The sequence below is a fragment of the Lissotriton vulgaris genome, chromosome 4_1 (assembly GCF_964263255.1).
Source record: "Lissotriton vulgaris chromosome 4_1, aLisVul1.2, whole genome shotgun sequence".
NCBI lineage: Eukaryota > Metazoa > Chordata > Amphibia > Caudata > Salamandridae > Lissotriton > Lissotriton vulgaris.
Genome location: NC_141691.1, coordinates 1706396418 through 1706422147, shown reverse-complemented (window position 1 = coordinate 1706422147; position 25730 = coordinate 1706396418).

The following is a 25730-nucleotide window of genomic DNA, read 5'->3' as shown; positions in this document are numbered from 1 at the left end:
TGTCTAATTCCCAAATAATCTGCAGTTGAATCTGTGGTGAAATATAATAAAAAATGTTATTAACCACTTTTACCAAACAGTAAATCAATAACAGTAAGAACTAGATTTGACAATGCTATGAAAAAATAAAAAAAGTATGCACAAGGTGCAGGGGGTATCACTTTGACACCCTCAAAACAGGCACAGGTGCCATGTGGCAAGCAAACCAGCCCTAAGGGCAGGTCTGCCTTTCACATGACATAGGTGTGCGAGCACACATGTGCATGCACACCAGAATCGGTATTTTACCATGAAGTTTGATTTCATGCTAAAATACCGATTCGTTAAGGTCTTTGGGACTCAGAAGACTCCCCCCTACATAACAAATTAACAGAATCAGTAAAATTACCGATTCGGTATTTTACCGAACAAATAATTTTTCCGATTCTATAAATGTAGATTTACCTACACGTGGCCTTGGATTTAAGCCCCTACATACCGATTTGCCATTTAACGATCGGAAACGGCCAAAAACGGCCGTAACCGGTCGGTAAATGGCCTGAAACGACCACCTACATCTGGCCCTAAGTGTGCATGCATTTGATTTCAAACAAAGTTTTAAAACATTTTATGTAAAACAATAATACACCTAGTGCCAGATGTAGGTAAATCACATTTACCGATTTTGAAATACCGAATATTACCGAATTTTACCGATTCGGTATTTCAAAATCGGTAAATGGGATGTAAGTACCAACATCTGATTTATTACCGATTCCTTAAAAATTCGGTATTTACTGATTCGGTAAATACCGAATCGGTATTTGCTATTAAATCCTATGGGCCTTGAAGCCCATAGGATTCAATTCAAATACCGATTCAGTATTTACCGAATCGGTAAATACCGAATTTGTCAAGGGTGCAGGGGGTATCACTTTGACACCATCTAGCACCCCCAAAACGGGCATGTGTGCAATGTGGCACACAGACATGCCCTAAGGACACATTGCAGGAGTCACATCATTTTACCATCAAAAACAATTTCACCTTTTGGTGACTCTTCCATTCTGAACATTGTCCCACAATCCGTTTGACCTGAAACGATTACACAAATAAAACATTTGTGACTTTTAAATTTCCGGAGAAGTATAAATTACCAATACCTTAAGAAACATGGAAGTGGTGAAAAAAGCCAAGCTTGACGTTACGGCAGCCACGAGGTAGCTAGGCTCCGCCACCCCCCCACTGCTCCAAGCATGTCTGTCCCACCGCCCGCCACGCCCATTAACGGTAACATGAAATAGATACAAATCAGCAGATACCTACCCCCATTCCGGAAACTCCCGAAGTGCAACAGGGCCACGGTTACGCCCATCCGGAAGATGAGGCCTCGACACGTGCAGGGCAGCCGTGGGGTGGATGGCCCGAAATGTACTGGTCTCCCGATTCCCTTCTTCTGCCGCCTTGCAGGCCACGGGGGGGATGTCTTGCCTCTGCCTCCAACTCCCCCCCTCTTATCGCCTGGTCCGGACATCACGAATATCAACGCCAGGTGTCGGCGTGGGGTGCGCTGGGAGGGAGAGGTGGCGCGAACGAGCCTCTCCCACCCCCCCCAGGTGGGGGCCCCTCAGCTGCACCCCCAACGCTCCACTCACCCAACAAAAGGGTCGTCGCATAAGGTGGACCAGGAGAGGAGCCGAGGCCGACGGTATCTTCTTCTTTTTTCAATAATGGCTGGGACCACACTGGGGGGGGATGTCTTGCACATGCCACCGACCCCCCCCCCCCTCTCCCCTCGTATCTCCTGGTCTGGCCACGGCTTGATATGAGCTCCCGGTTCGGTTCAGAAGCGGCGCCCTGCAGGCCACGGGGGGGATGTCTTGCCTCTGCCTCCGACCCCCCCCTCTTATCGCCTGGTCCGGACATCACGGATATCAACGCCAGGTGTCGGCGTGGGGTGCGCTGGGAGGGAGAGGCGGTGCAAACGAACCTCTCCCACCCCCACAGGTGAGGGCCCCTCAGCTGCACCCCCAACGCTCCACTCACCCAACAAAAGGGTTCCTCCACTCTTGCGATGCAGCGGCGCTGCACTCACCCGACAAAAGGTCTCGTCCACTATTGCGAGGCAATGATGCTCCGCTCACCCAGCGGGGGTCTCGTCCACTGTTGCGGTGCAACGACACTTCTAGTTTCCTGCGACCAGAAACGTTCTCCTCAACTTTGAAGATTCTATAAGAGCCACGGGGGCCCCGACCCCCGATGGGGAATGACTGCCATGATCACCCACGGAACGACCACGACGTAGCCGCGGAACGTCGGCGCGCTCATGCCGGCACCGGCCTCAGTCTTGAAATCACCAAAATCCTGCAAGACTACCAACTTGATCAGTTCCGGTGGGACACCAGTATGACCCGGTAGGAGAGATTGTTTCCTCCCACCCCACTTTCACTGATGGTTCATTTCACCAGTCCCCTCTGCTACCCTTCAACGAAAACTTTTGGACTGCCGAAAGAGGTCCCGGTCCAACCACGAGTTGGTGGAGACATTTTGACTATACTTAGACCTTCCTGATCTCACCCAAAATGGTGCCGGTACAAATGAAACTCTCAACTCCTTGTTGTGCCCTGATTGCTCAGCCTTGATATCATGAGATATGTATGCAGTTTTTAGCACATGAATTGATATGGGATAAGACTGATTATATGTTCGGACAATGAATTGATCCAGGATGGGTATTGATTATACGTTCGAACAATGAATTGACATGGGACGGGTACTGATTACACGTTCGAACAATGAATTGATATTAACTTCTAATGCATCATTGATTACTGTATTCATTATTGAAGGTTCGAATTGTCGACACTTTTGGTACTTGCTCACAATGAATTATCGATATGATTTTGTTGCACTTGTCGCACTTTTTACTATGAAATCAACGACCACTTACTCTGTTATGTTTTCCACAAATAAATACCCCCCCCCCCATTTTCAGTTCCAGCCTGCTCCGTGGCCGGCCCACGGGGTTGTAAGCCCATATTTGGGCACCAACATTTTTATTAAAGGTTTTTGAAAAAGCAAACGTAGTTGTAACGCGTAGATTGGTAAGTTTCGAAGAAATGGCCACTGTTTCCGATTTTTTTTTTTTTTTTTCAAAAAAGCAGGTGAAATGAAGCAGCTCAATTAGTTAAGGGTTAAAAAGTATAGTACGCAGAAACATTGAAAATATGAATGGTCCAGGTTTGTTGTGTGTTTTTCATTTTTCTACAGCATAAAGCAATCGATAAAGATCCTGGCATTTAGCCTCTACTTTATATGCTACCTGTATCAGGGAAGTTGTTTTAAATGCCCCTAAGCCACCCCGAACGAATGTAACCTGGCCCCCCTAGTACGAACGAAAACGACCCCGTACCACTGTAGGTTATCTCTCTTCCTCAAAAATGACAAAAATTACATTCTAGAACATTTTGGACATTGATGATTTTCATATGATCTATTTATTAAAGTAATACTCATCTCTCCGCATGAAATTAATTTTCTACATGCTACACAAGTCAATCTCATCTGCCTAAAGTTCTTTTACAGATTTGGGACCGTTTCCCTTGCCTCTGACTCACTTATTGCTAAGTCATTGGTGGATGTTTTTGCCGGTCGGGGATTATCCACCAAATCTCAAAGTTGTGCTTTAGAATAATTAAGAGAGTGCCACCTCTCCATGTGCCGATGCATGGTATGATTACCATAGCTATATTTTTTTTCGGTCCCTCTCGAGAGTTTTTTTTTTGCAGATGAGGCAGGTAACGAACCTGGCATTAACTTTCTTTTCATGAGAAGGAAAAGAAAAAAATTGCCAGATAAAATTCACTTTCACATGGGACGTTCTTGGCATTTCTTTCAGAAACTTTTACATCACTGTGTCATTTCTTTGTCTATCCTGGTTAAAGCAATGTCATGTAAATAGTTGTTTAAAAAGTTTTTTTTAACGTGTTTACTTTGTTGGAGTGTTGTATATATTTATAAGTTATTAAAGTGTTATAATCCTACAACTTTGTTGGAGTGCTATATATTTTTAATGTGACACATAATTGTGAAGACTTTGATGTACAAAAAGGCATCCCTGGAATCTTCCGCTTCAGGCTCGGACCCACACACCCTCACAGTGAGAATCCCCTCCCCAAGCACAATACAGGATGGTTATCAGATAGTAGGAACGCGTGTGGTGTGACGGATCTCATCGGGTGGGGGCCTTGATCTACTGTAACTCCTTTGAAGAGGGGTGATTCTCTACAGCTGGGGCCATAAACTACATCTGCAGGGCTAGGTGATAGCCTGGGACCGGCCTGGACAATCGGACACAGAGGAAGAGGAGTGTCAGAGGGTGCGGTAGTGAATAGGGTGAAAGGGAGGTGTCGGGCGGGCACAGGGTGTGATTCTCAGGGAAGAGCAGCGCAAATGGGGGGAGGTTTATGGCCCATGCATGAGAGAGAGAGCGGGGGTGACCAGTGCGTGGGGGAGATGCTTGCGAGGGTGGGGAGCCATGCTAAGGATCGGCGGCGTTCAGAGAGTGGGTCTGGTCAAGGCATCTAAAATGGCTGCCGTGCTCAACAAAAGTGTGGCATTGCAAAAAAGGCAAGATGGCGCAGACAATGTTTATCAATAAGGATTAATGTATAACAATTATTTTTAACAAAATATTTACTCGCAGTGACAAAATGGCGGTCAACAGCTCCTGATTTCCATCGAATCGAACGTTAACAGAAGTCAAGAGGCAAAAAAAAAAAAACGCTCATGCACAGCCGCTGGAAGACATGTATCAACATATATGAGCCTCCTCAGCCACCCTCAGAAAACATAAGGGGTCAGGATACGTCTCCCGTACCCCCTTATACCTAGTAATTTAATTAAATCGAAACACAAAATGGTGAATTCACGTTTCGCTACCAGTTTGCGACCCGGTTCGCGAACCGAGAAGCGCTTCTACCGCGAAAAATCAAATTTTTATTATTTGCCCCACGGGACCCTTTAATAACCCCAACATCATTCCTAGGGGGTCAAGAAGGATCTACCTTGCCCCCTTTCATTAAATTCCCCCTTCGTTTTTCTCCTCCTCTTGTCTCTCGATCCTACCGAGAGACAAAATGGCGGCCGCAACGGACTGTTTAGAATGTTGACAGACACCGGAGAGCCAATCAGCTTCGCTACGCAAAGCTCCGTTACGCGAAAAGTACGCGATCTGGTGCGCTATCTAGGATGCTGTCACAGATATATCTGTTTTTTTAAACGTTAATTTCTCAAAATCCACTGGAGCACATATATTGAGACCCAGCAAAGGCACATCGGGCTAACAGTCCCTATAATTTTGCCAAGTTTCGTGTAAATCCATTCAGCCGTTCCAGCTAAAAGTGAGGCCAAAGGCCCTATGGAAAAATGAATGGGAAAGATGCGTTTGGGGACCCCCCTTTTTTCTTGGCCCCCCTTGACGAAACCCCCCCAAATTTTCAGGGGCTGATCAGAAACAAAATGTGCCATTTTCCGGAAAATTTCAGCCGATTCCGTCCACAAACGCCAAAGTTATTAGACATAGATGTTTCAAAAATTCCATAGAGAAAAAATCCTAACTATATATACCTACTGGCGACCGCCAGTAGGTATATATATATATATATATATATATATATATATATATATATATATATATATATATATATATATATATATATATATATATATATATATATATATATATATATATTCCTCTCAAAGTGCCCCAGCTTTCAAGAGGTCACACGCATTGCTCTGCCCTCCGGCTCTGTAACAGCAGCCTGCTTTCCAGCTCCACAGTATGTTTAGATTACCAACGCGTTTCACGGCATCCTCGCCGCTTCTTCATGGGCTCGCAGTCATAAAGCAGTCAGCTCACCCCTGATTGGTTCACATTTTATTTGATTAACATGCTCGCATTGGATTGGCGAAATATGACAAACATTCTTTTTGGTGCCTGTTGGACTAATGAGTCTTATTTAATTAACATGCTCGCATTAGATTGGCGAAATATCACAAACATTCCTTTTGGTGCATGTTGGACTATTGAGTCTTTTTAGGGAACAGTTTTATGCTTTGTAGTCGTTTCTGCAAAATTATTCCTTTTAGTAAGGTTAGAAGCTTTTAGGCAGGTTTCATTATTGCACATCGAGCAACGTGCTATTTCATTTCCGAACAGTTCGACATAATTCGCATCTCCCTGCAGGCTCTCAGTTCATTACCTGCAGGGGACGGTGCTCCTCTTCATGGCAGGACGGCCGTGCAAACAATTCCTCTCAAAGTGCCCCAGCTTTCAAGAGGTCACACGCATTGCTCTGCCCTCCGGCTCTGTAACAGCAGCCTGCTTTCCAGCTCCACAGTATGTTTAGATTACCAACGCGTTTCACGGCATCCTCGCCACTTCTTCATGGGCTCGAAGTCACAAAGCAGTCAGCTCACCCCTGATTGGTTCACATTTTATTTGATTAACATGCTCGCATTGGATTGGCGAAATATGACAAACATTCTTTTTGGTGCATGTTGGACTAATGAGTCTTATTTAATTAACATGCTCGCATTAGATTGGCGAAATATCACAAACATTCCTTTTGGTGCATGTTGGACTATTGAGTCTTTTTAGGGAACAGTTTTATGCTTTGTAGTCGTTTCTGCAAAATTATTCCTTTTAGTAAGGTTAGAAGCTTTTAGGCAGGTTTCATTATTGCACATCGAGCAACGTGCTATTTAATTTCCGAACAGTTCGACATAATTAGCATCTCCCTGCAGGCTCTCAGTTCATTACCTGCAGGGGACGGTGCTCCTCTTCACGGCAGGACGGCCGTGCAAACAATTCCTCTCAAAGTGCCCCAGCTTTCAAGAGGTCACACGCATTGCTCTGCCCTCCGGCTCTGTAACAGCAGCCTGCTTTCCAGCTCCACAGTATGTTTAGATTACCAACGCGTTTCACGGCATCCTCGCCGCTTCTTCATGGGCTCGCAGTCACAAAGCAGTCAGCTCACCCCTGATTGGTTCACATTTTATTTGATTAACATGCTCGCATTGGATTGGCGAAATATGACAAACATTCTTTTTGGTGCATGTTGGACTAATGAGTCTTATTTAATTAACATGCTCGCATTAGATTGGCGAAATATCACAAACATTCCTTTTGGTGCATGTTGGACTATTGAGTCTTTTGAGGGAACAGTTTTATGCTTTGTAGTCGTTTCTGCAAAAGTATTCCTTTTAGTAAGGTTAGAAGCTTTTAGGCAGGTTTCATTATTGCACATCGAGCAACGTGCTATTTAATTTCCGAACAGTTCGACATAATTAGCATCTCCCTGCAGGCTCTCAGTTCATTACCTGCAGGGGACGGTGCTCCTCTTCACGGCAGGACGGCCGTGCAAACAATTCCTCTCAAAGTGCCCCAGCTTTCAAGAGGTCACACGCATTGCTTTGCCCTCCGGCTCTGTAACAGCAGCCTGCTTTCCAGCTCCACAGTATGTTTAGATTACCAACGCGTTTCACGGCATCCTCGCCGCTTCTTCATGGGCTCGCAGTCACAAAGCAGTCAGCTCACCCCTGATTGGTTCACATTTTATTTGATTAACATGCTCGCATTGGTTGCTCGATGCTCGATGTGCAATAATGAAACTTGCCTAAAAGCTTCTAACCTTACTAAAAGGAATACTTTTGCAGAAACGACTACAAAGCATAAAACTGTTCCCTCAAAAGACTCAATAGTCCAACATGCACCAAAAGGAATGTTTGTGATATTTCGCCAATCTAATGCGAGCATGTTAATTAAATAAGACTCATTAGTCCAACATGCACCAAAAAGAATGTTTGTCATATTTAGCCAATCCAATGCGAGCATGTTAATCAAATAAAATGTGAACCAATCCGGGGTGAGCTGACTGCTTTGTGACTGCGAGTCCATGAAGAAGCGGCGAGGATGCCGTGAAACGCGTTGGTAATCTAAACATACTGTGGAGCTGGAAAGCAGGCTGCTGTTACAGAGCCGGAGGGCAGAGCAATGCGTGTGACCTCTTGAAAGCTGGGGCACTTTGAGAGGAATTGTTTGCACGGCCGTCCTGCCGTGAAGAGGAGCACCGTCCCCTGTAGGTAATGAACTGAGAGCCTGCAGGGAGATGCTAATTATGTCGAACTGTTCGGAAATGAAATAGCACGTTGCTCGATGTGCAATAATGAAACCTGCCTAAAAGCTTCTAACCTTACTAAAAGGAATAATTTTGCAGAAACGACTACAAAGCATAAAACTGTTCCCTCAAAAGACTCAATAGTCCAACATGCACCAAAAGGAATGTTTGTGATATTTCGCCAATCTAATGCGAGCATGTTAATTAAATAAGACTCATTAGTCCAACATGCACCAAAAAGAATGTTTGTCATATTTCGCCAATCCAATGCGAGCATGTTAATCAAATAAAATGTGAACCAATCAGGGGTGAGCTGACTGCTTTGTGACTGCGAGCCCATGAAGAAGCGGCGAGGATGCCGTGAAACGCGTTGGTAATCTAAACATACTGTGGAGCTGGAAAGCAGGCTGCTGTTACAGAGCCGGAGGGCAGAGCAATGCTTGTGACCTCTTGAAAGCTGGGGCACTTTGAGAGGAATTGTTTGCACGGCCGTCCTGCCGTGAAGAGGAGCACCGTCCCCTGCAGGTAATGAACTGAGAGCCTGCAGGGAGATGCTAATTATGTCGAACTGTTCGGAAATGAAATAGCACATTGCTCGATGTGCAATAATGAAACCTGCCTAAAAGCTTCTAACCTTACTAAAAGGAATAATTTTGCAGAAACGACTACAAAGCATAAAACTGTTCCCTCAAAAGACTCAATAGTCCAACATGCACCAAAAGGAATGTTTGTGATATTTCGCCAATCTAATTCGAGCATGTTAATTAAATAAGACTCATTAGTCCAACATGCACCAAAAAGAATGTTTGTCATATTTCGCCAATCCAATGCGAGCATGTTAATCAAATAAAATGTGAACCAATCAGGGGTGAGCTGACTGCTTTGTGACTGCGAGCCCATGAAGAAGCGGCGAGGATGCCGTGAAACGCGTTGGTAATCTAAACATACTGTGGAGCTGGAAAGCAGGCTGCTGTTACAGAGCCGGAGGGCAGAGCAATGCGTGTGACCTCTTGAAAGCTGGGGCACTTTGAGAGGAATTGTTTGCACGGCCGTCCTGCCGTGAAGAGGAGCACCGTCCCCTGCAGGTAATGAACTGAGAGCCTGCAGGGAGATGCTAATTATGTCGAACTGTTCGGAAATGAAATAGCACGTTGCTCGATGTGCAATAATGAAACCTGCCTAAAAGCTTCTAACCTTACTAAAAGGAATAATTTTGCAGAAACGACTACAAAGCATAAAACTGTTCCCTCAAAAGACTCAATAGTCCAACATGCACCAAAAGGAATGTTTGTGATATTTCGCCAATCTAATTCGAGCATGTTAATTAAATAAGACTCATTAGTCCAACATGCACCAAAAAGAATGTTTGTCATATTTCGCCAATCCAATGCGAGCATGTTAATCAAATAAAATGTGAACCAATCAGGGGTGAGCTGACTGCTTTGTGACTGCGAGCCCATGAAGAAGCGGCGAGGATGCCGTGAAACGCGTTGGTAATCTAAACATACTGTGGAGCTGGAAAGCAGGCTGCTGTTACAGAGCCGGAGGGCAGAGCAATGCGTGTGACCTCTTGAAAGCTGGGGCACTTTGAGAGGAATTGTTTGCACGGCCGTCCTGCCGTGAAGAGGAGCACCGTCCCCTGCAGGTAATGAACTGAGAGCCTGCAGGGAGATGCTAATTATGTCGAACTGTTCGGAAATGAAATAGCACGTTGCTCGATGTGCAATAATGAAACCTGCCTAAAAGCTTCTAACCTTACTAAAAGGAATAATTTTGCAGAAACGACTATAAAGCATAAAACTGTTCCCTCAAAAGACTCAATAGTCCAACATGCACCAAAAGGAATGTTTGTGATATTTCGCCAATCTAATGCGAGCATGTTAATTAAATAAGACTCATTAGTCCAACATGCACCAAAAAGAATGTTTGTCATATTTTGCCAATCCAATGCGAGCATATTAATCAAATAAAATGTGAACCAATCAGGGGTGAGCTGACTGCTTTGTGACTGCGAGCCCATGAAGAAGCGGCGAGGATGCCGTGAAACGCGTTGGTAATCTAAACATATTGTGGAGCTGGAAAGCAGGCTGCTGTTACAGAGCCGGAGGGCAGAGCAATGCGTGTGACCTCTTGAAAGCTGGGGCACTTTGAGAGGAATTGTTTGCACGGCCGTCCTGCGTGAAGAGGAGCACCGTCCCCTGCAGGTAATGAACTGAGAGCCTGCAGGGAGATGCTAATTATGTCGAACTGTTCGGAAATGAAATAGCACGTTGCTCGATGTGCAATAATAAAACCTGCCTAAAAGCTTCTAACCTTACTAAAAGGAATAATTTTGCAGAAACGACTACAAAGCATAAAACTGTTCCCTCAAAAGACTCAATAGTCCAACATGCACCAAAAGGAATGTTTGTGATATTTCGCCAATCTAATGCGAGCATGTTAATTAAATAAGACTCATTAGTCCAACATGCACCAAAAAGAATGTTTGTCATATTTCGCCAATCCAATGCGAGCATGTTAATCAAATAAAATGTGAACCAATCAGGGGTGAGCTGACTGCTTTGTGACTGCGAGCCCATGAAGAAGCGGCGAGGATGCCGTGAAACGCGTTGGTAATCTAAACATACTGTGGAGCTGGAAAGCAGGCTGCTGTTACAGAGCCGGAGGGCAGAGCAATGCGTGTGACCTCTTGAAAGCTGGGGCACTTTGAGAGGAATATATATATATATATATATATATATATATATATATATATATATATATATATATATATATATATATATATATATATATATATATATATATATATATATATATATATATATATATATATATATCCAAAATGAGTTTTCAGATCCACAATTCCACCAAAAGCATCCAGGCACTCACGAACAGGTTTTGTCAAAAAGCTTATTTATTAAGCATCCTCATCAACGCGTTTCGGGAGTCACGCTCCCTTGCTCACGATGTTTGTGCGTTGGTATGAGTTTCCCTTTTCACAACCATGTAGGGTGATAAAGACAGAAAAAGGACTTAAGGGGAAGCACTGTTAGGTAAAATACAGCGGCCATCTTAAAACATTGAGAGTACATAGATATCCCAGTGAGTACCATATTGTAGGACCTCTCACAACACAACATTAGTACAAAATTGATTTGTAAAAAATGTTAAAAATGTATAAATGGAAGAGATATATACATGTGTGTATCTCTATCCATTTCAATATTACATTTAAAATTCTCAAAGTGCAAGTGCATATATAATTCCACAGAAGCAAACTAGCTCCTTTGCAGAGACAAAGAGTTCTCCGGTTTATGCTTAATAAAGAAAGGCAAGTGCCTATGTCAATAAAATGCAACCCTTATTTCATTGTGAGAGATAAAATTATGTCCTGGAATCTATGTAATATCTGACAGATCGCTGCATTCAATTTAACACAGTCAAATTCCCTAAAGGTTCGTCCTGGCTCTATTCATCAAAATTCCATTATTACATCAATTGGGAGTTCAATCAGTAATCGTGCTGTCCAACATTTCTACCTTATTAAAAACATAAAGTGCAAGTGCATTGGTCAACAGATAAATAAATACTGTAAACGAATCAACTGGATATTGCACATGGAAAATGACAAAGTGCTAGTGCTTAAGAGATGAACAATGTTTAAAAACGAGTGTAAATATTTCTGTATTGTTCACAGGATTCCATATCTACACAACATCCTCCTATGAACTCTAATTCCATAACATTGGAGGAGTTACCTAGTCTTATTATAAAGTTGCAAGTGCTTGTGTCTCAATAATACAGTACTTTATAAATGTAAACATTCTACTCCAATTGCACAACAAAAAAACAATAATCCAAAGTGACAGTGCAAATCACAGGGTAATAGACAGCTATACTTCATTACAGAGAGGAATTTCTCACAAAGCCTTCGTTCACGAATAGGATCACCTCTACATGTAAAAGTGCAGATAGGGAAAACTTCAGATTTGAACCATTAAAATCAACAAGAGATTTTCATAAACGAAAATTCATAATGAAAAAATCTTAAAAATGCAGGTCTAGGATTGTCGAGGTTTCAGAAATAAATTATTATGTCTATACAGTTAACTCAGGCATGTAAAAAGGTCTTCGTCAATGTTCAAACCATGTGGCTCCTTACAATTAAACTCCAAAATGAAATACGTTTCTAGTCTCCTTAATTCCCCTTTCCTATCTCCCCCTCTCTTCTTTTTGGGGACCTCTGCAATACAGGAGTATAACAGGCCTTCGGGGTTGCTCTGGTGATGGAGTTCAAAGTGGCGGGCCACAGGGTAAGACCTATCCTGGTTGACTATAGCTCTTCTATGTTGTAACACTCGCTGGTGTACTGGTAAGGTTGTACTTCCGATATATGTCTTGGGACAAGGACATTGTAAAAGGTACACAACAAATTCACTTTTACAAGTAATGGTGCTCTTGATTTTCACTGTCTTATTAAAAGGGGTTTTGAATTCAGTGCGATTCATGCCATGAAGGCATGCTTTGCACTTAAAACACTTCTTAAACCCAGGTTTGGGTTTCATCCAATCTGCACCACTTTTTCGTTTGTCCTCAAACTCACTACGAACAATTAGATCTCTGAGTGATTTGGATTTCCGATAAGTGATCTCTGGGTTTTTCTTCATCTTGGAGCCCAATATTGGATCATTCCTTATCAGATACCAATGTTTTCTCAGTATTGATCTGATTTCCTTATGTCTAGTATTGTAGGTAGTGATAAATCTTGAACTGATCTGATCCTGTTGATTGTGCTTCGATTTACATGTTCTAGATGGTTCAAAAAGTAAAGATTGCCTAGTTAGTTTTTGGGCTTTTCTGGCAGCGCCCTGAAGGATTTTCTTACTATAGCCCCTCTCAAGGAATCTTTGAGTCATTTCACCTTCTATGGTGCTGAACTGCTCATCACTGCTGCATGTCCGTCTGGCCCTATAGTATTCACCAAACGGAATGCTCCTTATTAGTGAAGTCGGATGTGCACTTTCGGCATGTAGTATAGAGTTCCCTGCCGTCTGCTTACGGAACACCGTTGTTTCAAGTTTGTTATTAAGTGGGGTGACCCTGATGTCTAAAAAATCAATTGAGTCCTTGCTAAAGTTCCCCACAAACTCTAGATTCAACGAGTTTTGATTGATTTCCTCAATAAAGGTGCCGATTGATGTCTCCGTGCCCTGCCACAGCACGAAGACATCATCGATATACCGCACCCATAAGAGAATGTTCTCCGACCAATGATCCAATGGGCCCCCTCTATATATATATATGTCCAAGCAAACATTACCCACTTTTCACTAAAGTGTTACTCTCTTGTGTGATGCCAGAAAGTTGCTTTATGTTCCCAGCTGCAAGCCCCAAGGGGTTTCGCCTAAAAAAAACTTTCTCATGGGTCAAAGAGGCTGTCATCATGTAACACTTACATATGCAATGGACAAAAAGAAAGGACTCATTCCAGGAGTTATGCGGCCAAATTCTATACAGTAGCCATCTGTCAAATACAAATATCAAAACCATTGCATGTTCACGTTATAAAGTTTTTTGTATTGTACGGACATTAGCAAGTAAAAAAACTCTTTAATTTATTTGCTGGCCACATAACGATTTGCGAGAAAGCCGGTACCAATGCTTATCTCTATTTACACATCTGTGCTCATATGAAGCTATTAATATCTGTTCTACCTTTTTATAATACCTGCAGTCCTGCTAGGAAACTTGGTTTGTGTTCACTCATAACAAAATACATAAATCTTTTCAGCCAGATGCATGAAGAACATTGTGTAAATACCTTTTGTTACTCAATTTAATTGAGACTTTGACCCTGTTTGTCCTGAGCGCTGATACTGTCTATTTTAACAATAATACAGTTTATAACATGTGGAACTTAATGCAATACAACTGCAACCTTAATAGCAAATATATTATTTAATCTTAGCTGTGTACTGGCTGACTCTCTGGTCGGCAGTGTGATGATTCACCCTGTGAACCTGCGTAGATAAAAAAACAAAACCATTTAAAATATTAAATGTCATAATCCTTCAATTTAGAAGAAACACCGGAAAGACAGCAATTGATTCTACTCTTTTCTTACAGATCATTAGGATTATCCTCGATATATAGACATTTCTTTGTCTGGATTAATTCCTGCGGGTTTTGGGGCATCAAATGCTATAATGAATTTTGGTTGAAGTCTATGTAATTCTAATACCGTGTTCACACCTCTCATGTTTAAGGGGATTCTGTCAAACGGAATAAATCTCAGTAGTGACCATGAACTTCGAACAAATGCCTGGATACCTGATTCTGGGTATCATGTTTTTTTTCATGGCTCTTATGTGTTTCATGATTCTTTTCTTGAGCGGACAAATTGTACTGCATATGTACATTCTCTCACATGGACACAATTGGCCATACACACAATATTCTGAATTACAAGATAATCACTTTGTAATGTGAAAATCCTTGCTACTTTTGGGGATACAACATTTCTGTATGCTTGGGCTATTGTTACATGCCACATAGTTCTTACAATTAAAAAATCCTGGTTTAACTGGCAAACCTTATTTTGGGGTGGTTTTGATACCTGAACCTTGTTTAACAGATCCTTCAGAGATTTGTTTTTTTTGTACATAATTCCAGGATAATCAGTGACATATTTGGATACTACCTCATTTCTTGTGCGTATATGTTAATGTTTGTTTAGAATATTTCTCAGCCTGAATGCACATTGCTAAATGACGTATGAACCTCAGTGCTTCATATTCCCTTTCTTCAGAAGTTTTACACTTCTTTTGTAACAAGTTTGATCTCTGCACACGGTCTGCTTTCTTAACTGCTGATTTAGTTGTTTTCTTATGTTTTCTCATGTTTTGTCATTGTACCTGGCTACCATGATTTTTTCTCAGTTTTAAATTCCTCCTCTGGGCTCCAAGTTCTTTTAGCTCTAAGTTACTCTTCATATGGGATACTTTGAATTAGGTTTTGTGGATAAGCACTGCTTGCATGCAGCAAGATGTTGCCTTCAGGTTCCTTGTGATGCAGTTTGTCTCAAGTTTCTGGCCAGTCACACAAACCTGTAAATCTGAATAGTTGATTTGGGGCCAGAAGTATGAAAGTATTTTGTGTTCCCAAACGGTGCGGATCACAAAATTCGTCCATTTGCTAATGCAAAATGGCTTTTTCTCAATTTATGAAAGCATTCAGGATTCACAATTTAGGTAATTGCAATTTGTAGTGATTATCTAAATTGCCAATTCAAATAGGGAATTGAAATTTGCAATTCCCTAATGCACATATAAGAAGCCTTTCATACATGTGAGCTGTGGATTTAGGAAACACTATTACCATCAACTTCAAGTTGAATATAATCATATGTAAACTTTGAAAAATGCATTTTTCAAAGTGTGCCATGTTACACACAGATGCCCCTAAGGCATGTGAGCACTTTACATGTGCACAATTTAAATGTAGGGGTGCCTCAGGAGGGCATTATTCCCCGGGTACTTATGGCTTTACATTTGCTAATTGTCAATTACTAATTAGGTAATTGAAAATGAGCTAATGTAAAACCATCCGTACCTATTGGCCTTTCGGCCCATAGGAACAAATGGAGTCATATTACCTAATAGCGAATCGCTATTAGGTAATAATAAGTAATCGCAAAAAGGATACAGATTCCGTAATACAATGCATTCTGAAATTACCCAATAGTGATTCGGTAAAAATTGCTATTTGGTAATCGCAAAATCCTACTTTCATACATGTGGCCTTTTGTTCTTGCTCATGGTGCAGCTAAGTTTCAAATTCAAATCATTGTTGTTCACAGTCAATACAAATTTCCTAGCCGATCTTTCTGGCCTTATCATATGACAAAAAGGTCATCAATATACCTTACCTGGAGCACTATATGGTCATTATATGCTGTTATATTGTAGCAACCTGCTCCTTCCACCAGCCCATAAATAAATTAGCGCAGCTGGGATCGAAGCAGGTCCCAATTTAGTGCCCTGCGTTTGCCCGTAATGCTTGCCATCAAAAATGTTGTTGTTTTTTTTTAAACAAAATTCAATTATTTCCAAAATAATTGTGGTGTGAAGTAACAATGATAAAGCTCTAGCTCTTAGGATATAGAGACATACTGAAGGACTGGGCTAAATTAAGGCCCAGTGGTGCCAGGGCACAACACCTGAAACCTTCGTGGGGATACCTGTTCCGGCGTACAAATTACAGAGACACGGGACACTTCCTTCGGCGTCAAAGATCAGCGTTTATTTACTGCAGGGATACAGAAATCGCTAGAAGTACAACAAAGTGTAGGTTCTGAGAGTCTGCTTCTAATTGCAAAAGTGGATCGCTCCTTATATACACGTTTTCGCCATTGCACAACATACGAACAAAAGGTTACAACTCAGTTCTCACGGTAAACTTCAAAAGGGTCGCATTCATGAAGCCTGGAACATAATTACAGTAGCATTGCCGGTTCCCAACTGTAAAAGCACGCTATCCCACCATTAGGCACATTCCATTCTGGTTGTAAACGAGCGAAGAGAAGGAACAGAAACAGGTGCAAGGAAAACAAAGACAGACAACAGATTGAAAAGAGTGTGGGGGCAATATCGGAAGCATGATCACAGGATCAAAGGACTCAGGCCTAGCGCATGCAAGGCTGAAACAATAGACCGGCACGGCAAGATGAGCCTCGAGCGAAGCCATCTGCCTTTGCCGTGTCATTCCCCTAGTCATAAAGACACACTCAAAGGAATATGGATCTTCCGCAAGAGCTTGGGAGTCCCAGGGTCATCAGGCGGACATTGTTCGTTCGCCGGCTACGTGAGGGCAAGAAACAAAATGGATGCCGTATCTAAAATGGAACCTGAGGGTTCAGATGAAAAAACCCGTAAATAAGACGAACCCTTCTAAGTAGTGTAGCGAAAACGCGTATACCCACTAAACTCGTCATTTGCGGTTCGTAGATACCAAACTCATCCATATTCGATCAAGCCCAAACGTCATTACGATTCTCACGGAACCTCAGACGCTCCTTTTGCCCTCATGCATGAGATTTTATGCAACTTCGAGATGGCTTGATAAACAGTTGGAGCGTTATCAGGTATGAAAATACAGCAGCTCGAATGGATCACCTTGCACACACCACCTCTATCTGCGAGTACAACGTCTAGAACCATACGGTTCTGTAACGTCATAAGTCTATCCGCTTGAAGCTCTGCTGTCAGGTTACCAAGAGCACTTGCAGTTATGTTAGCAGTTGATTCTACCACACAAGTCAACTGTCTCAGGTTCCTACTATTGACCATAGGTCCCCAAAATGGCAGGAAACCCTTAAAGAAGGCTCCTGCTTCTTGACCGGCAGTGTCCTCTTTGCTAATAACGCCTCTCACAACTCTAGTCTTGTGAGAGTCTGAGGCAACTGTAAAAGTCGGTGGCAAAAGATTCGCGATATAACATGTGCCCGAGAAGTCACGGGGCAACCACTTATAAGCGCGATCATAACAGACAAAATAAGTACCCTTGGCAGTCAAAAATACAGGGGAAGAGAGCATCGGTAAAACGTATGTCTCAGTACAAGCACTCTTCCCAAGTTGAGCTCTCGGATTTCGACCAAGACCTTGCAGACAAAAATGACCTAGGTGGGGTAAGATCCAGATTGGAGACGAGCTCTTAAGCTGTCTATCACCCACTGACATACTATACTCGGCCTCACTCAAATCCTTGTAGGCTCGCACCTCTTCCTCTGGAATAAGCGATGCATCAAAAATATCTCTATCCAAATCAGCAATCGCTATCGCTAACGACTTGTGATACGGGCCGGGACCAAGGTCTTTGGAGCGTGGCTCTCGACGGGGGTAGGAATCTAGTGCACTACGGAACATAGTTTGGAATGCTCGAGCTGACCCCTGGGAGCTATAGGGAAGAACAAAATACGGAATACCCTTATCCATGGTATGTGGCATTAACCCACACACCCAACAGTTAGTAGTGTTCATCACCAACTGATGTTGATGCAGAAGTTGGACAAAGGAATTGTTCATAAATTCTGCACGTCTAACCTGTTCATGTTGGGGCAGAAGATGAAAAGAATGTGGAGAAATAGTGGGAACAGAATTCAGATCATGAGAAGGAGAGGTAGGTGAAGTGGAAGGCAATAGCAACTGAATCCCATAATACACTCCACCCACCAGTAGCATAGAAACAGTTAGGAACAACATGAAAACCTGTAACAAAAAACATTTTGTTCATAAAATCTTATGCAATTTGGATCTTTGCGCCGACATCCTCTCTATATCTGACAGCTTAGAAAACTCCATCCTCTAAAAACCGTCCGTAACGTTCTTAACGCACCTCGTTCTGAGTAGCGATTATCAATTCCCAGGAGTTCCCAGAAACCGACAAAAGTAACCAACCTAGTGTCAGAAACCTGCTAAACAGAAGTAGGTACCCGCACGGCCCTACGGTCAACCCAGAAGGTAGGTTTAATCAATTAAACATTCAATTTTAATATAAGTCTCCTAGCTGCACAAAAGAGGAACACACGTGATATGTAAAACAAAATTGACGAATTTAAAATCAGGGAAAAATGCAAATGTCCACAATATTCATAGCAACAGTGAGGGGGTAATGTACGTTCAAAAATAAAAGGGAAGTTTTATTTGTCCATATCACGCGATCGAAGGAAGTATCGACATTTTCCAGGTCGAGTTTGCTCTTCAAACAACGGTTCAGTTGGCAAAACAGTGTTCGATTGTTCAGATGACAGTTCAGAACTTGAATTCTCCAATGCTGAGGACAAAGGTACAGTTTCAGATGATTCAACAGGTGTATCTGATTGAGCTAAATCGTTCTCTACAAGTTGAGCATCACTAAATGGCACGTAGCTTGGAATAACGTCAGTCTCAGTCGGGGCAAATCCTTTCCGAGACCAATTATCTGCTGGTAATGGGAGCGGAACCCTCTTTGTATGGGTGGCATGCACCCAATGCTTTCTACCGTCCAGCAGAACTGCAGTCCTCGTTGCCAACAGAACTTGATAGGGTCCCACGAACCTTGGCTCAAGATTCCGTTTTCTCCCAAAATTGCAAACAACGACCCATTCACCAGGTTGGAGCCGATATCCTGGTCCTTCTGTTTGTGCCGGTAGAGCTTCAAAAACCTGTTGATGAATCAAACTCAAGTTAGCAGTCAGATCGTAAAGATAGCCAATCAACATTGGATATTCAAGTCTGTCAAACTCTTTAGGCCTCGGAACTCCCCAAATGTTCGCAGGACGGCCGAACACAATCTCATATGGGCTAAGCCCTACTCGAGAGTGCACAGTCGCCCTGGTCGATAAGAGAGCTAGAGGCAATGCGTCAGGCCATGCTAAACCAGTCGTTGCTTGGATTTTGGCAAGTTTCAGTTTCAGAGTACCATTGTACCCTTCCACTAAACCCACCGACTGGGGATGATTAGCACTATGAAATTTTTGGCGAATTCCCAGGCCCTTACACGCACTCTTCATCACACTTCCCACAAACTCACTTCCATTATCCGACCATACGATCCGTGGCATGCCATACCTGGGGAAATATTCCTTAAGTAGAACTTTTGCTGTGGACAGGGCAGTATTATCCTTAAGAGGGTAGGCCTCAATCCATCTGGAGAATGCGCAAACCACAACCAACACATATTTTAGATTATTGCATCTCTCCATATGGATGAAGTCCAATAGGATAACTTCAAAGGGGCATGTAGGAGGAGCAAAATGACCAGGTGGAGTGGGGGTGCCCTTGCCAGGATTATGCATCAAACATACCATAAAAGTTCTTAACCACTCTCTCAGCACACTTAGCAATCCCATCATTCTTCCATACAGGAGACAACAATTTACATATACCTTTCGCGCTAATATGTGACATGCCGTGGGCCATAGTAACAACGGCAAGCACATACGCATCCGGTAACATCCATCTCTGATATTCTGACAAATCAACCCAACATCCATTCCTATCTAACTTCCCCGTGCTTTTTTTCCACTTAGCATTTTCAGTCTCGGTAGCCTCATTCTGAATCACTTTCACACTCTCAACTGTGTCCTCTCACATACCAGTCTCCGTCGGCCATCTCACTGAACTCGTAACATACATTCGATTCGTCAGATTCTTACCGTTTCTTTAGCAATCTCATCTGCAAACGCGTTACCACGACCAATATCATCTGTAACTTTTCGATGCGCGCTGCATTTAATGATTGCCACCTTCTTAGGCAATGTAAGTGCATCCAAAAGATCGTTCACGAGCTGTCCGTGTTGGATCTTCGTACCATGCGATATCATGAATCCTCTTTCTCTCCACAATCGACCAAATCTATGCGCTACGCCAAATGTATACTGACTGTCGGTAAACACATTCACTCGCTTTCCTTTAGACAAAACACATGCTCTTGTTAAAGCAATCAACTCTGCCGCCTGCGTCGAATTCTGACTCAATCTCGCAGTTTCCACAACCGTACTCAACGTCACTACAGCATACGCAGTCGTCACATCACCATTCGGCAACTTGAAGCATGAACCATCAACATACAAAGTACCATCGGGATCTACCAATGGAGTGTTTTTCAGGTCAATACGACCCTTCGTCTCTTCTTCAGTCCTTAAGTAACAGTCATGTGGCGCTACATCACCTGATTCCATATTGATCGGCAACAATGTTGCTGGGTTTAACACATTACAACGTTTTATCTGTATATGGCTTGCCAAAAGTGTCAACTCATAACCGGACAACCTTGCGCTCGTTAGATGTTGAGTCTTTGTTCGATTCAAGAGAGTGTCACCTGCATGCGGAACCATCACTGTGAGCATATTATCCATGACCAGACCTGCGGACTGTCGAATGGACACCGCAGCTGCTGCTGTCGCTCTTAGACAACTCGGCAACGCTCTAGCTACTGGGTCTAAGGTCGAAGAAAAATATGCACATGGACGCTGTTTGCCGCCAAATTGTTGCGTCAAAACACTTAACGCACAACCTTCTCGCTCGTGAACGTATAGTGTAAACGGCTTACTGTAATCAGGGGTACCTAAAACAGGAGCCGAACACAACGCATCACGCAATTCAGAAAAACTTTTCTGACAATCTTCAGTCCATGGCAAAGGAGTCGGAACATCCTTGCACGTAAGAGCTAACAATGGCTTCGCTAACAATGAAAAGTTTGGAATCCATTGCCTGCAGTATGACGTGATACCTAGAAAGGCACGTACATCTCTCTGAGTTGTTGGCACAGTCATTCGAGCAATCGCTGCAATTCTTTCTGGGGTCAACCTTCTTCCCTCCTTTGACAATAAGTGACCTAAATAGGTTACTTCTTGGCAACAATACTGTAGCTTAGAAGGTGACACCTTGTGATGTAAGTCACATAAGTGCTGTAACAACGATACTGTAGCAGTTTTGCAAATTTGCTCAGTGTCGGCAGCCACTAACAGATCATCGACGTACTGAATCAAGGCCGCACCCGCAGGTAACGCAAAAGAATCAAGTTGACTCTTGAGGGCCTGACTGTAGATCGATGGACTCTCACAGTAGCCCTGTGGTGCGCGTTTAAACCTAAAACTGCGACCACCTAATGAGAAACCAAATAGATCTTTGCTTTCCTCAGCAATCGGAATGCTAAAGAAAGCATTCTTTAGGTCGATCACCGAGAACCAGGAGGCAGACGCTGGAATCAGGGTCAGCAAAGCTGTAATGTCAGGCACCACTGGAAACTGTGGGATCACAATTTTATTCACTTCTCTCAAATCAATTACAAAACGGTACACAGGAGGCTTGGATGGATCAGTTCGTTTCAAAATGGGTAACACAGGACTATTACACACATTTCCCCGAGTTTCTTCAATAACATCCTTCTCGATCAAATCGTAAATGATCGCTAATAGCGCTCGCTCGCCATCAAGAGAGATACGATATTGGGGAATACGTGGTAATCTCACATGTGATTTCAATTGGACTACATAAGGTGGTATGTCTAATAGGCCCACATCATTGGGACCTGTTGCCCATAAAGACTCAGGAAGGGAACTCAATTCCGGCGTGAACTTATCAGTTGACAAGTACATAGGAGAGGTCACTCTCTTACCTAATGTAAGCTCCACTCCCGTAGGAGAGCAATACAGAGTCGCATATAACCGCTTCAGCAAATCCAGACCCAAGGGATTCTCACCACATCCAGTAGTTAAAATCAAAGGAGCCTCTAGCTCATGTGGTCCGATCGTAAGGGACAAAGGGCTAGAAACTGGATTGCTAACCGAGGCGCCAGAGAATCCAACAGAAACGTTCGTTAAGCCAGACAAAGGTGCGCCAGGGAGTTTCGAATGCATGATGGAACTTTTTGCTGCACCAGTGTCCAACAGAAAAGGCTCAACTACGCCCGATGTGGCAACTGCGACGTAAGGCCCTCTCTGATCAACCGGAACTGATACTACTCCCTCTCTTTGTCTATGGCTGGCCTAGTAATTGTCGTCTGCACCAATCTCATGCTCAACATAATAGTCCTCCACATGATACTGTGCAGATCTACCAGACGATGTATTTCGCTGATCAAAACAATTGTTCGCGTCCGATGAAGGAGTAGAACGCTCATTTTGATTTGAGAGGGGCCACGACCTCTACCTCGAGATGCCTGCTGAGGACCACTACGACCTCCTCGGGCCGAAACACCATTATTTCGGTCACGTAAAACCGGACAATTGAACTTCAAATGGCCCTCTACCCTACAATATGCACACTGATTATACCCAAGCATAGATCTGGATGCAGAGGAGTCAGAGCGCGACTGCATCCTAGAGGACTGCGCTTGCGGTCGATACTGCACATGCTGCTGTCGTGAGTCATTCTGATTCGAGCGTGGAGGATACGCTTGCTGCAACAATACCTTAGTTTTTACCTCTTTTGTTTTCTTATCTGCACGATCGTTCTCTTCTTTTTCCCTATTCTCATAGTATTGAGCCGTTGCTAATATTTGAGCCGTTGTTGAGACAGCCCATGCACTTTCAGAATTTTTCAATTTGTTGCATAACTCAGGTAACAGATTTAACACAAACGTATCGACAAACAATCGCTGACCTCCCTCAGTGCTCATATCCTGACCACTATGATCGATAAATGCCTCCTCAAATCTAGTAAAGAAATCAGAGACAGTTTAGTCTTTCTTTTGCTTGCAAGCGGACAATTTATCCCAGTTCACCCTCATCGCTGGCATGAGTGTTTTCATGAGCGTGATAATTCTTTGGGGCAGATCCGTAATTAACTGTTCAGGCTTAGCCCCACCAACTTGTCGTCCATCGGCCGCTACAAGTGCCGCCCAATCACCACCTAGCTCGACTGCATGATTCTCCTGACGAATTTTCGCCCAGACTGGTTGCGGTACAACATTACCAAATAACATGTCAATATCAGCAAGGTTCATAATAGAAGCATCCACGAGTTGGGATAACTCCTTATAATAACCTGCTGGATTCTTTCGTGGATCAGGCAAAGACTGCTTCACCTGCAAAACCTCTGATCGCTTCCATGGGAGGTGTATCCAAACTCTCTGGAAGTGTGGCAAAATAGCAGGATTGACAGTAGCATCACCTGGCATCCACACTGGGGGAACTTCTCGCATAGGATACTGACCAGATTTCGCTTTCGGGTCATCAGAGTCGTCATCAAACGACATTCGAGAAAGCACTTTGGACCTAAAAGCTAACAAACGCTCTAATGCACGCCGTACATCACCACCTACAATCATACCGTTCGAAAACTGACCCTGAAGTTCAGTCAAATCGGGCGGTACATTATCTAACTCATCATTATCCCACTCTACTCTTAATGATTTACACATCTCCTCAAACACGAATCTCTGCGTGGGCTCATTAAACTGAGAGAATGTATCGAAAACTATGCGCGAAGTGTACTTAGCAGGGTGTCTAATCCACCTACGTGCCATAGTTACTAACGTCGCACTCTCCCTTCCACCAGGGATTTGACTTCGTCTCTGTGGAGTTTCAGAGACATCGGATTCAAGTAACGATCCGAGAAGCAGAGAATAGAGAGTAGTAACAGAATGTAGGAATACGATTACGAACAGAAGGAGAAGAAGAAAGAAGAGCAGGAGCAACAATATTAGGAGTAAACGTAGGAGCAGTAGGAAGAAGAGGCGGTAAAGGAGCAGGGCCCACTTGAAGAACAAGGGGATTCGGAGGAACAGGACCAGCTACAGGCTGACCAGCAGCCGCCGGAACGACAGGCGGAAGAACAGGAGGAACTATAGGAGCTATAGTACCCTGTACATAAGGGGGTGGTGATTTTAGTAAATAAGATAACAAAGGATCCTCTTTCGATGCTTCTTCCTTCTTTTCAGAACTCAACGGTAAAACCGGATAACATTTATCCACCGCCATGCTATGCTGTCTAATAGAAACTTCCTTTTCCTTCTCTGCCTTGTCTCGCTGATGCTTTTCTGCACCTTGCATCATTGAAATAATACCTTCTTTCTTGTTTTTCTTAATCTGCTTGATCTCTTTCTGTCTGGCCTCTTTGCGCCATAACCGAAAGGAATCAAACATTGCTGGCCTAGCTTTCTTTTTAAACAATTTTGCTTCGAGATTATCTAAAATCTCAGTCTCAAAGCTACCATGGGGTGGCCAACTAAGGACACCATCCTTTCTTGTATAACGGATCCAGAATTTATTATAGACAATGGGGCCTACTCCATGTCGACTATAGAGCTCATAAATCGGAGTTCCAACTGGAGGTATCGGACACGAGTCCTCCAACCGGGAATCCGTGTTGCAACACTTAAGGAAACAAAACAAAATACTACGGCCAGGCATCGTGCACACTAACCGAGTTTCAAACTTCAAGGGTTATCGAATTACGATATCCTCGCAAAAATACGAGACCCTCGGTTTTTGGCAATTGCAATCGTCAAAGAGAAACCCAAAAGAGAGAACCAACAACTAAGGACCACAAATGCAATGGAACCATGCAACCAACCCAGTTTCAACAACAACAACCAAGTTTCAAAGTACAAAGCAAATGTCCCAAAAAGGAACCAAAGAACCAACAACTAAGGACTGGGAGCGACCCACGAATACTTAACTGAAAAAACAATGGCGTCACCAGGGAGGCCCGTCTATCGTCTCGCCGTACAAAGGACTACGCCAGGCGCCAAAACAGGCCGACAGTCAGGGCATCAGTCCGTCGCAGCCGTCAGGAAGCGGGAATCTTCTCGGGAAAAATCTTCGGACCACTTATTTCGACAACAGGATCGATGAAGCGGGGTGCACCTTCCCTCGGAGATTTCACACGAAGTTCCTCACGATCGTCAGGCTTTGGACCGGTACCGCTGATGTCGCCCACGTTGGGCGCCAACCGAAGGACTGGGCTAAATTAAGGCCCAGCGGTGCCCCTGGTGTTGTTATATTTGGCTGCTTTATTTACTACATCGAGACAGTCATTGATTGATGTATGAGTGCATGTTTATCAATTAATCCTTTGAAAATTCACT